At 34.7% G+C, this 10,087-nt stretch overlaps 2 non-coding genes across 2 annotated transcripts; both read right to left on the reverse strand.

Annotated features, from left to right (window-relative positions):
• Positions 1–305: 305 nt before the first annotated feature.
• Positions 306–424, reverse strand: LOC112904362. The gene has a single exon (XR_003231047.1). It is a non-coding gene; the product is annotated as a 5S ribosomal RNA (ribosomal RNA).
• A 3,966-nt stretch (positions 425–4,390) lies between these two features.
• On the reverse strand, positions 4,391–4,509 carry LOC112904363. The gene has a single exon (XR_003231048.1). It is a non-coding gene; the product is annotated as a 5S ribosomal RNA (ribosomal RNA).
• Between the last annotated feature and the right edge of the window lie 5,578 nt (positions 4,510–10,087).

Consider the following 10,087-nt stretch of genomic DNA (forward strand, 5'->3'; position numbering starts at 1 on the left):
TAACCGCGACCGACGTTCCTTAGCTTCTTCAGTGATCGGACGAGAGCTTCTTTTTATATAAATTGCCTTTTATTAGAAAATTGTTAACAGTTGCGTATACATTCATACATGTATAAAAAAATAAATATATAAAGGTACCAAAGTTTGATTACTACCCATTATAGCACCTACCCTACTAAAAGGGTTTAATTAAAAAGAACTGTAATACTATGGCGTACATTTTCAACCTGATCTAGGAAAAGTTTTCAGTCGCCGTCTATTCTGATTGTTTAAAGTTACAAAAAGAACTTCCAAAAACAAAAATATGACAACAGCACGCGGTGTTCCCAAGCGGTCACCCATCCAAGTACTAACCGCGCCCGACGTTGCTTAGCTTCAGTGATCGGACGAGAACTGGCGTTTTCAACGTGGTATGGCCGTTGCCTGTAAAAGATGTTTACCCGTTTGTTTCATACAGTTAATTTTCACTTTCTTTTTTATTAATCAATTTCCACAATAACATCATTTGTTATTAAACTTCATTTACTGCACCTGTAATTTTATATACAAGCAAATACCAATGATAAAAATCAACAATTTTTAAGAGCTTATGCTGTATATTCTCAAACCTATAACTAAAACTTTATAGCTGCTTATATCAATCTATAAACTAAAAATACGATTTGCACATACGTAGTAAATGTATTTACCTGATGAGAAACATTATCTTTTTCTTTACTTCGAGCTGCTTTGATGTTTAAGGTTAGAACACAATTATCTTGAAAATCCCATGTGTATAAAATATCGTCGTTCACTGTTAATAGTCTCTCCACTTTATCGATACTTTTCGGTAAAGTTTTACGCAAATTTTTGAAAATTTTGTGATCATTTATGTTCAAATAGTCCGTCGAAGACATACCGGTAACCGAGTAAACAATACAAAATAGTAAAATTTACATAACCTCGAAATCTAACAGCTGATTACAAACCAAACTACATTTACAGTATGTCACACATTCGAACTATTCTGCTAACAATGGTCAATAGGAATTTTTTGCAATATGGCGACATGCGCCATTTCAAAAGTAGAGCTTGGATTGTAAAAATGAAACATAGCCCACGCAATTTTTAGTTAATTTATGTGTTCTCTTGACCCAATGAAGTTAAATACCTAATTAAATATGAACGCATTGTTTTAAAGAAAGAGCATTAGTAGAAATAAAATATTATGCTAAGCAAATGTCAAAATGAATGTGTAATTCCTGAAAATCTTGAACACCTTTATTTTACCTGTAACTGAAAGTTCTTAGGAGGCCCGTATGTCTGTCTTTATGTTCCAATAAAACTGGAGAAATACTGAGTGGATTTTGGTAGGATCTCAACAGTTTTGCAGACCATCATTTACACTGTATTCTGATATAATTATCATTGGGGCTTGTGATATAAAATTATTTCATTAAAAAGAAAATTTAACTGAACTCCTACCACTTAACAAATTCTGTTAGAATCAATGTCAGACTCAGTGTTGACGTCATGACAGTGAGCCGAAAAATCAGTTTTCTTGCACATATCTTGCTTTTTTAGGAAAACAAAAGTAAATATCTTTAACCGTACAAGATGTCCTCTGTTTACTACCACATATTAGGATCTTTTTCTATGCCATGCAACCGCGAACTGGGATAGACTTTGCCCGAACTTCCGATGCTGGTATATGCGGTGGTCTCCTTTGTATTCGGATCTCTCCCCCTTTCTCCTTCTGACCTTTCTTCTCCGAAGTTTCTTAGGACATTACTTCATCTTATATAGGCACGGGGTTGAGCCATCGGCATAAATTCATGCGTGCAATTCAAACGCCACCCGTATACCGTCGCCTCTGCCGTGTTTGTTTCGCACCCCCTCGAGCTGGGGTCATTGTAANAAACCATTTTAAAATTAAATAAATAAACATTTCATAACCGATATGTCTTTTCTTTCTGAAATTATTTTATCTTTAATTTACTGAAGTACTGAAGAGCACTACAAATATATATTTATTTTTGATAAATAAAATCGGTAAGTAGTCGTTAACTTAATTATCGGCTAGTACCCGGGAGGGAATTCGACTATCTATATTTTAACCAAAACTACCTGCGGGAGGGAATTCGGCATCACCGCCTGGGCTAATCTTAGCATTTCCGTAAACTAGAATAACCGATATCCTTAACTATTTGCGAATAGTAATGTAATCTAGGTCTAGATCTACCCCTCCTAACTACCGTTTCTGCCTCTAGTATGTCTCTATTAGACCTTCATGTCTGAGAAGGTGTCCTACTAACCTATCTCGCCTATTTCTTATTGACTTCCATAGAGTCCTCTGTTATCCTATTCTTTCAATACCTCTTCCAACTTTCTCTATCCTCTATCTCTATCTTCATCATTCGTCTGTAATAATACATTTCGAACGCTTCTAACCTGTTCTTCTTCGCCGCGCCCACTATCCATGTTCCAAAATAAGAAAACAATAATTTTTACTACCCCTTCATCCGCAAATTACAACAATCGTATTTCTAGAACACTAGCCTTGAACATGCTGCAGATACTGGAGATGATTTGGCCTATTAGTGTCTTGTTAAAGCTCTGCGAATGATAACTCATTGTTTAGTAAGTTTTGACGGCCTAAATGGACTTTAGCATGTTCCACTTATAATAGTTACTTATACTGATGGGCGGGCAGTCACTCCAACCAATTAACACTCTAGTATAAAAGCCCCTTCTTCAGCCTCCTTTAAAAAATTTGATAGCTGGAGAAATACGAACAAGACGGGCGAAATAAGGAAAAAAAGAAATGAACAACTGCCTGTGGAATATTACTGTCATCACCGAGGGTCAAATTAACCTTATATTTATATAATAACGACTGTGCGTCACAGTATCGCATGTTATGGACATGTTCTTTTAAATTTCTTCGAATATGTAGTAATCTAACGGCATGCAAAGGCTTGAAAAAATTTAATATCATTATGAATTATTTTAAGCCAGTCATTCTCAAGGTGGGCCAATAACGACACCTTGTGGTTACTGGAGTTCTACGGGAGAGCGGTAAAGGTCATAGAGTATAAACTGTAGAGGAACTAAATTAGGCCCTATATTATAGATTATAATAGCACTTACAATGACTTTCGGAAGTACGGCCCCAGTAATCAAGTTCACACAAGTTTTCGTAAACAGGTTCTGACTCAGTATAAATTTCGAGTTTCTGTATTTTTTTCAGACTCCTGTTGGTAGACACTGTATTTTGATGTTATATAAAAGGGCTTCTTTTAAAATTAATTCTTTAGTCCTATTTGTTTTGTCAATATAAAACTAAAATAAGAGTAAAATGCATTCATACAAGAAACACAAATGTATCTATCAAAATGATGACGACGGACTTCGAATTTCGTAAAATATGTCTTTGTAAATTGTCCAAACTACAGACTATTGGCGAAAAGTTAATTTTACTGGCAATAACGTAAGTTGAAACTACCGTACTCCATCAGACAGCGATAGATATTATTCGAATGACTCCTCTGAGTAATAGTTCTGTGCAAAGGCGAATTGATAAGATGGTTGAAACCATGGAAGAGTCATTGTGCGATTATTACCAATTCTCAATTCAGCTGAATGAAACCACTGTTGTTAACATAGGTACGTGAAATTCATTCAGATGAAAAACTGTCTCAAGTACCTATTATTTTCAAGAAATTTAGAAACTGATACGAAAGAAGCAACCATATTTAAAACACTGGAAAAATTTTGTGATAAGAGAAAAATGCCATTGAAGAACATTTATCAGCGGCTAACGGATAACGCTCCAAAGTTCCAAATAAGAGGTCGCTGTTGCGTTATTCATCGTCAACATTTGGTTGCATGAAGTTTGAGTGAACGGATGTTTAAATCACTGCAGTATGTCATCAAAGCAATCAATAAAATTCGGAACAAGTCTTTAAATAACAGATTATACAATCCGCTTTGTCTTGCTAATGATAAAAAATTCAACCAATTGCTGTTTCACACGGAAGTGCGTTTTGACTGTCATGAGGTGCTTGTCTGACTTGATTTTACAAATTGTTCGACTTTCTGATAGACTTGGAAAAGTACATAGACAGAATTGCGTGACATTAGATCATCACATCAAAAAATAATATCGCGTACTTTACAGACCTACATAAATTATTTAAATCAACCTCCAACTTCAAGGTGATGATTTAATGTACTGCTCTATCAGTATTTTCGAAGTTCATGTTTTTGCACATTGATATACCTCAAAATATTGTAAAGACAACTTCTAATAGTATAGAGTACACTTTCAATCTGATCTAGAAATTGTATTAAGTCGCCGCCTATTCTGATTGTTTAAAATTACAAAAAAAACTTCCAAAAACAAAAAGTATGACAACAGCACGCGGTGTTCCCAAGCGGTCACCCATCCAAGTACTAACCGCGCCCGACGTTGCTTAGCTTCAGTGATCGGACGAGAACTGGCGTTTTCAACGTGGTATGGCCGTTGCCATCACCAATCTCGATTTAGTGATTAGAAGAAGTCAATTTATCGTTAATTAAAAAAGGTAAATAAATAACCCGTTTTATGTTTTATGAGCTATTGGATTCAAATTATCCAAAATACATTTAATTTTCTTCGTTTTCGAGTTTCCCTGATATATGTAGATACTCAATAATTTCGAGTTTTGATTTTTTGGATTCATAAGGACACTCTTTAAATAACAGATTATATAATCAGCTTTGTGATACTAATGATATTCAATCAATTGCTATTTTACATGGAAATGCTTGTTTGACTTGATTTTACAATTTCTTTAACTGTGATGTACTTGAAAAACAAAGACACAGAATTGCGCGACAATATCATTAGGTCACCACGTCAAAAAATGATATTGCATATTTGATAGATCTATATATAGTAGAAGCTCTTTAAGTCGAATCTCGATAAGCTGAAAACCTCCAAAACTCGAAAAAATGTTTTGTTTTCTTTCCTTCAAGCCCCAAAACCTCCATTATTCGAAATAATCAATGAGTCCCTGCAAGCCATTTTAGTACATATTTTCCGTTTATAACTTGAAAAATTAAATTGGACCTCCGTATCTCGAACATAGTAATGTTTTATTTTATAACCTTTACAAATCGACAATTTGAAACTTATTACGACTATAGTTCGAAGAAAACTAAGATAAGATTCTAACTTTTAAAAATGATAAATGCCATGGCGGGAAGCATAGGAAGGAACATCTGACTATTTTACTAGCAGAAAAATTCTCACCATTAGTGATCGATAAGTTTAAAAAACCTCGTTGTTTTTCAAAATGTAAATCACTACCTTTGCAATATGAAGTAAATACAAAGCTTGGATTACTTCTACAATTTTCAAAAACTGTATTATAAATATTGATAAGAAAATACCTAAAAAAATCCAGTTACTCTTTCATAATTGTACAGCCCATAATGATATTCCACAAATAAAAGCAGTTAAAATCCAATATCTGCCTACCAATACCACATCAAAATTACAGGCTATGGATCAAGGTATCATTAAAAACTTCATGTTATTATATCGAAAAGAAGTTGTCAGGAATATGTAGGATAACATAGAATAAAAAAAATTCTACTATAAACGTATTGCAAGTCATGAGAATGGCTGATAAAATTTGACAAAATGTAACTGTGACTACTATAAAAAAAATGTTATGCACACTGTGGTTTTCCGTTATCGTCAACAGAAAAAGCTGAAGTCGAAGATGTTTCTATTTCACCTCCTGCAGAATAGAATACAGTGGTGTCTGAATCAGGAATATCCTTTGAGGACTTCGTTACGTGAATAATGGAGTTATAACTGCTGGGACATTATTTGATGACAAAATTATCGATTCAGTAGCTCAGAAAACCGATATTAATGATTTAGATGACATAGAAGACCCGAGTAATACTACATGCGCTTCATGAGTTTCCATCAAAGAGGCAAGAACAGCATTGAATACTTTACGGAATTTTATAGAGCAAACCAGCAACTTTGAAAAACAAGAATTTACTGCTCTTTATACCTTAGGCCAGTGATTCTCAACCGGTGGTTCGCGAACCCCTGGGGGTCCGCATTGTTTGCAGGGGGGTTCGCGAAAATAATATTGTAATGGCGGATTTTTTAAAATGCTAATAAAATNTTAATAATTTTTATTTAGTTATTACAAGTGATTATTGTTACTATAAAAAAATCAAACAATCTACTATGAATTGATCCGTCTTGTTTTATTCAAATTATCTGTGACCATGATATATCCACATAATATGCAACAGACATAGGTATATTAAGTGACATATTCTTAAGAACAGAATTCACTATGTCTATCTTAGTTGTATCGACTTGGCGCTTATTGAGACTTTTGATCCACACGTTGAGAACTACTAGAAACAAACTACAAAGTTTGACAGAGGGCCACTTTCCTTAAGGATCTAGCGAGGTCGTATAGAGGGATGGATAGCTGTATAGTACTTATGGTGTTGCTCTATAAAATATATACATTCATTAGTTCCACGGATTGCTCAAATACAACATGTAAAGACCTTCAATTAATTTATGAGTAAATGATAAAAATCAATTGGATCAATTCAAAAATACTCATTGGAATTCTTGAAGTGTTGAAACAAATAGCGTAAAAAAATGTGTAGACACATTTTTATAAAAAACTACTTCTAACACTGTCAATTTTTGATATCATTTGTACTAAAAGTTGACTTGTAAATTGTCGTTGAAGCATTCTATGCTATGCCGTTCAATTTTAAGCCGTCTTGTAACCGTTACGTTAACGTTACAACAATTGGAGAACCATATAACAGATAATATGAATTAAGGATGCTTTCAACAAACAATTTTCAACGAACAAAACAAAAAATAAAAGCAACGTTTTTACATCTAATAGAATATCATCAACGATTGTAGAAAAAAACAAATAAGACGACTGTCGTCTGGATAAATAATTGTCGGTGACGCGAAATGTCACGGTTTGGTAATTTTCTCCGTCGTTGCTTGTGTTAATTTTTCAATTTCCGTTATGGTACCTGAACAGTAACAATGGTTCTGATAGGTAAATTACATGGAAGTGATACACATGAAGAAAAACTAACAGAAGCATAATCCTCCTAAACCATCACCTGCATTTGTTAAATATTTAAAAAACAAAGGACATACGCAGTTACTTGACAAGGCGAATGTACCTTTTACAGTAATTCATAGTAAATCGTTGTGCGCACTATCGCGAGCACTCAATACCTTACAAATCAGTTATTCTTTTTTAAGTGTTTCAAATTAAGACCAACCGAATTAATCCTTCTATTGGTGCTAAAGGAAGTTTCAAAATTCTAAATTCAAAAAACAACGTGTTCCAACTCCTGTATTGTTAGGTGGGATGTTACAACTATAGGGTTGTTCGCAGTCATTTCGTTTTTTTTGTGGAAATGAAAGACAGTTTTCGTATAATAAACAAATACTTTATTAAATTATATATTGACCGTTCTGGTCCAACACCTTTTGTCATCTTTCTGGTAGTAGCATAATTCCACGCTCATAAAATTTTTGGTCTTTGCTGGCAAAAAACTGATCGAGGAGGTTTTTGACCTCCTCATTTGAGGTGAAGGTTTTACCGTCTAAAAAATTTTGGAGTGACCGGAACAAATAATAATCCGATGGTGCCAGGTCTGGAGAATATGGTGGGTGTAGCATTGTATCCCATTCAAGCTGTAAAAGCTTTTGGCGAGTGACCAAACTTGTGTGAGGTCTCGCGTTGTCTTGGTGAAACACTACACCTTTCCTGTTGATTAGTTCTGACCTTTTCTGTTGAAGTGCATCATTCAGTTTGTCCAGCTGATGACAGTAGACTTCCGAATTAATCGTTGTGTTATCCGGTAAAAGCTAAAAAAAAACGATTCCTTTAAAATCCCACCAAACAGACAGCATCACCTTTTTTTGGTGAATATCGGCTTTGGAAATGGTTTGAGCCGGTTCATCTTTTTTGCTCCATGACCTCTTGCGTTTGACGTTGTTGTATACAACCCATTTTTCGTCCCCAGTGATGATGCGCTTCAAAAACGGATCATTTTCGTGACGTTTGAGAAGCGAATCGCAGACGTCAATGCGGCGACACAGATTTCTCTCTGTGAGAACATGGGGAACCCATACATCGAGCTTCGAGGATAATCCCAGGCCTTTCAAGTGGTCATAAACTGTTGAATTTGATAAATTTAACCTCAATCCGATCTCACGTGTTGTTATTCGCCGGTTCACATCAACTAATGCCTTTATCGCGTCTTTATCAGCTTCAACCGGCCTTCCCGAACGTGGTGCATCTTCGACATCAAAATTGCCGGATCGAAATTTAGCGAACCAGTTCTGGCACTGGCGTACTGTCAACACACCTTCTCCATACACATCAGTCAATTTCTTTCTGGCTTGAACAGCATTTTTACCCTTTCTGTAGTAAAACAGTAAGATATGTCGAAAATGCTGCTTATCGCTCTCCATATTTAAAAGGGCACCAACCAAAAACTACTGCGTAGAATTAATTGGAATTTTTCACACACAAGCCTTGCTATATGAGCTCTCAAAGCATATAAAAATTATACGGCTTAAATGTGAAGTTGGGTGCAAAAGAATACAATTAAATCCTCTGTCGGGAGAAAACGAAATGACTTTCCGAACAACCCAATATATTATTAGAACTTAACTGCGTATATAGTTTCTCAATATTTATTATGATTTAATGTCAGACTGCCTTTTTATTTAGTGTTATTGCTTTGTTTATAACTTTCTCAGTACACGGTACTTGCTACAATGATCTATCTGCATTTTTATTATTTTAGTTAATTCCTGTTTCCAAAACACAACCCTTGGTTTCGAAGGTTCAGATAACAAATAACTAAAATCATTCGAACCACTGTTGTGTATACTAGGTAAGATTCGAATCGCTCGAATGTTGCAAGTTGAATGAATCGTCCAAAGATTGTTGCTTGCAAACGGGTCAATGGACAGAGCTCTTTGATAAATTTGAAAGAATCAGTTAAAGCACGAATAAAATCGACAATATGGTGTTCGAAATCGGCCAATCGCGTCCAACGAATTTAAACTGCCGCCGTGACATCTATTATGTACTACAGATATTTTAACCAAAGCATAGGCCTTCTTCATTTAAGTCACTGGTCATTATTAAACCCTAAAAGAATTTACCATTAGGTCAGAGTCTTAAAAGTAAACGTGCCTGTTGGACAACGCTATGATTGTGGAGATGATTGTGGTTACCAATAATCAGATTAGAAATAAATAAATGATTTGCATTCTCTCTGTTAAAAAGCCTCCTTGTACATCTTTCTCAAGTTACTGATTTTGAACATAACAACAGTTCCTTTCTATTAATGCCCTTCCGCCTTGCACTATGATTTACTAGTACTCAGCTTATGAGTCACCTCTAATGTCTGTCTCTACAATCTTTAGTTATTTTAGTTGGCTTCCAATGCCATCATCATAAGGTCGTCAGTCCTAAGAGTGGTTGAACACGCACCACTACTCTTTCCTATCCTGAACTGGATAATACCTAGTTCCCTCCCATATACCTGTTTTTAATTAGGGTTAAAATATTTGGTGTGGCGAATTCCCTCCTAATTATACATCAATTGCCTCCCAACGGCGGCGGACCTTGAGTGCTAATTGCCACTATAAAGTCATAAACAGTTGTTTAAATAATACAGCCTCACATCACATATTAATGTTAATACTATTCATATATTACAGATACCACAATAACAATAATAATTTTATCAGACTACCCTTCTATTGGTCAAATAAACTAATAAAGTTTTTCTGGATGATTGCACCAAAAAGCTAGACACACACGAATTTCCAAACATTGAATTTGTTAAGGTAGTGCGAAACCATTTTAAAATTAAATAAATAAACATTTCATAACTGATATGTGTTTTCTTTCTGAAATTATTTTATCTTTAATTTACTGAAGTACTGAAGTGCACTATAAATATATATTTATTTTCGATAAATAAAATCGGTAAGTAGTCGTTAACTTAATTATCGGAG

This window comes from Agrilus planipennis, unplaced genomic scaffold, assembly GCF_000699045.2.
Source record: "Agrilus planipennis isolate EAB-ADULT unplaced genomic scaffold, Apla_2.0 scaffold198, whole genome shotgun sequence".
Taxonomy (NCBI): domain Eukaryota; kingdom Metazoa; phylum Arthropoda; class Insecta; order Coleoptera; family Buprestidae; genus Agrilus; species Agrilus planipennis.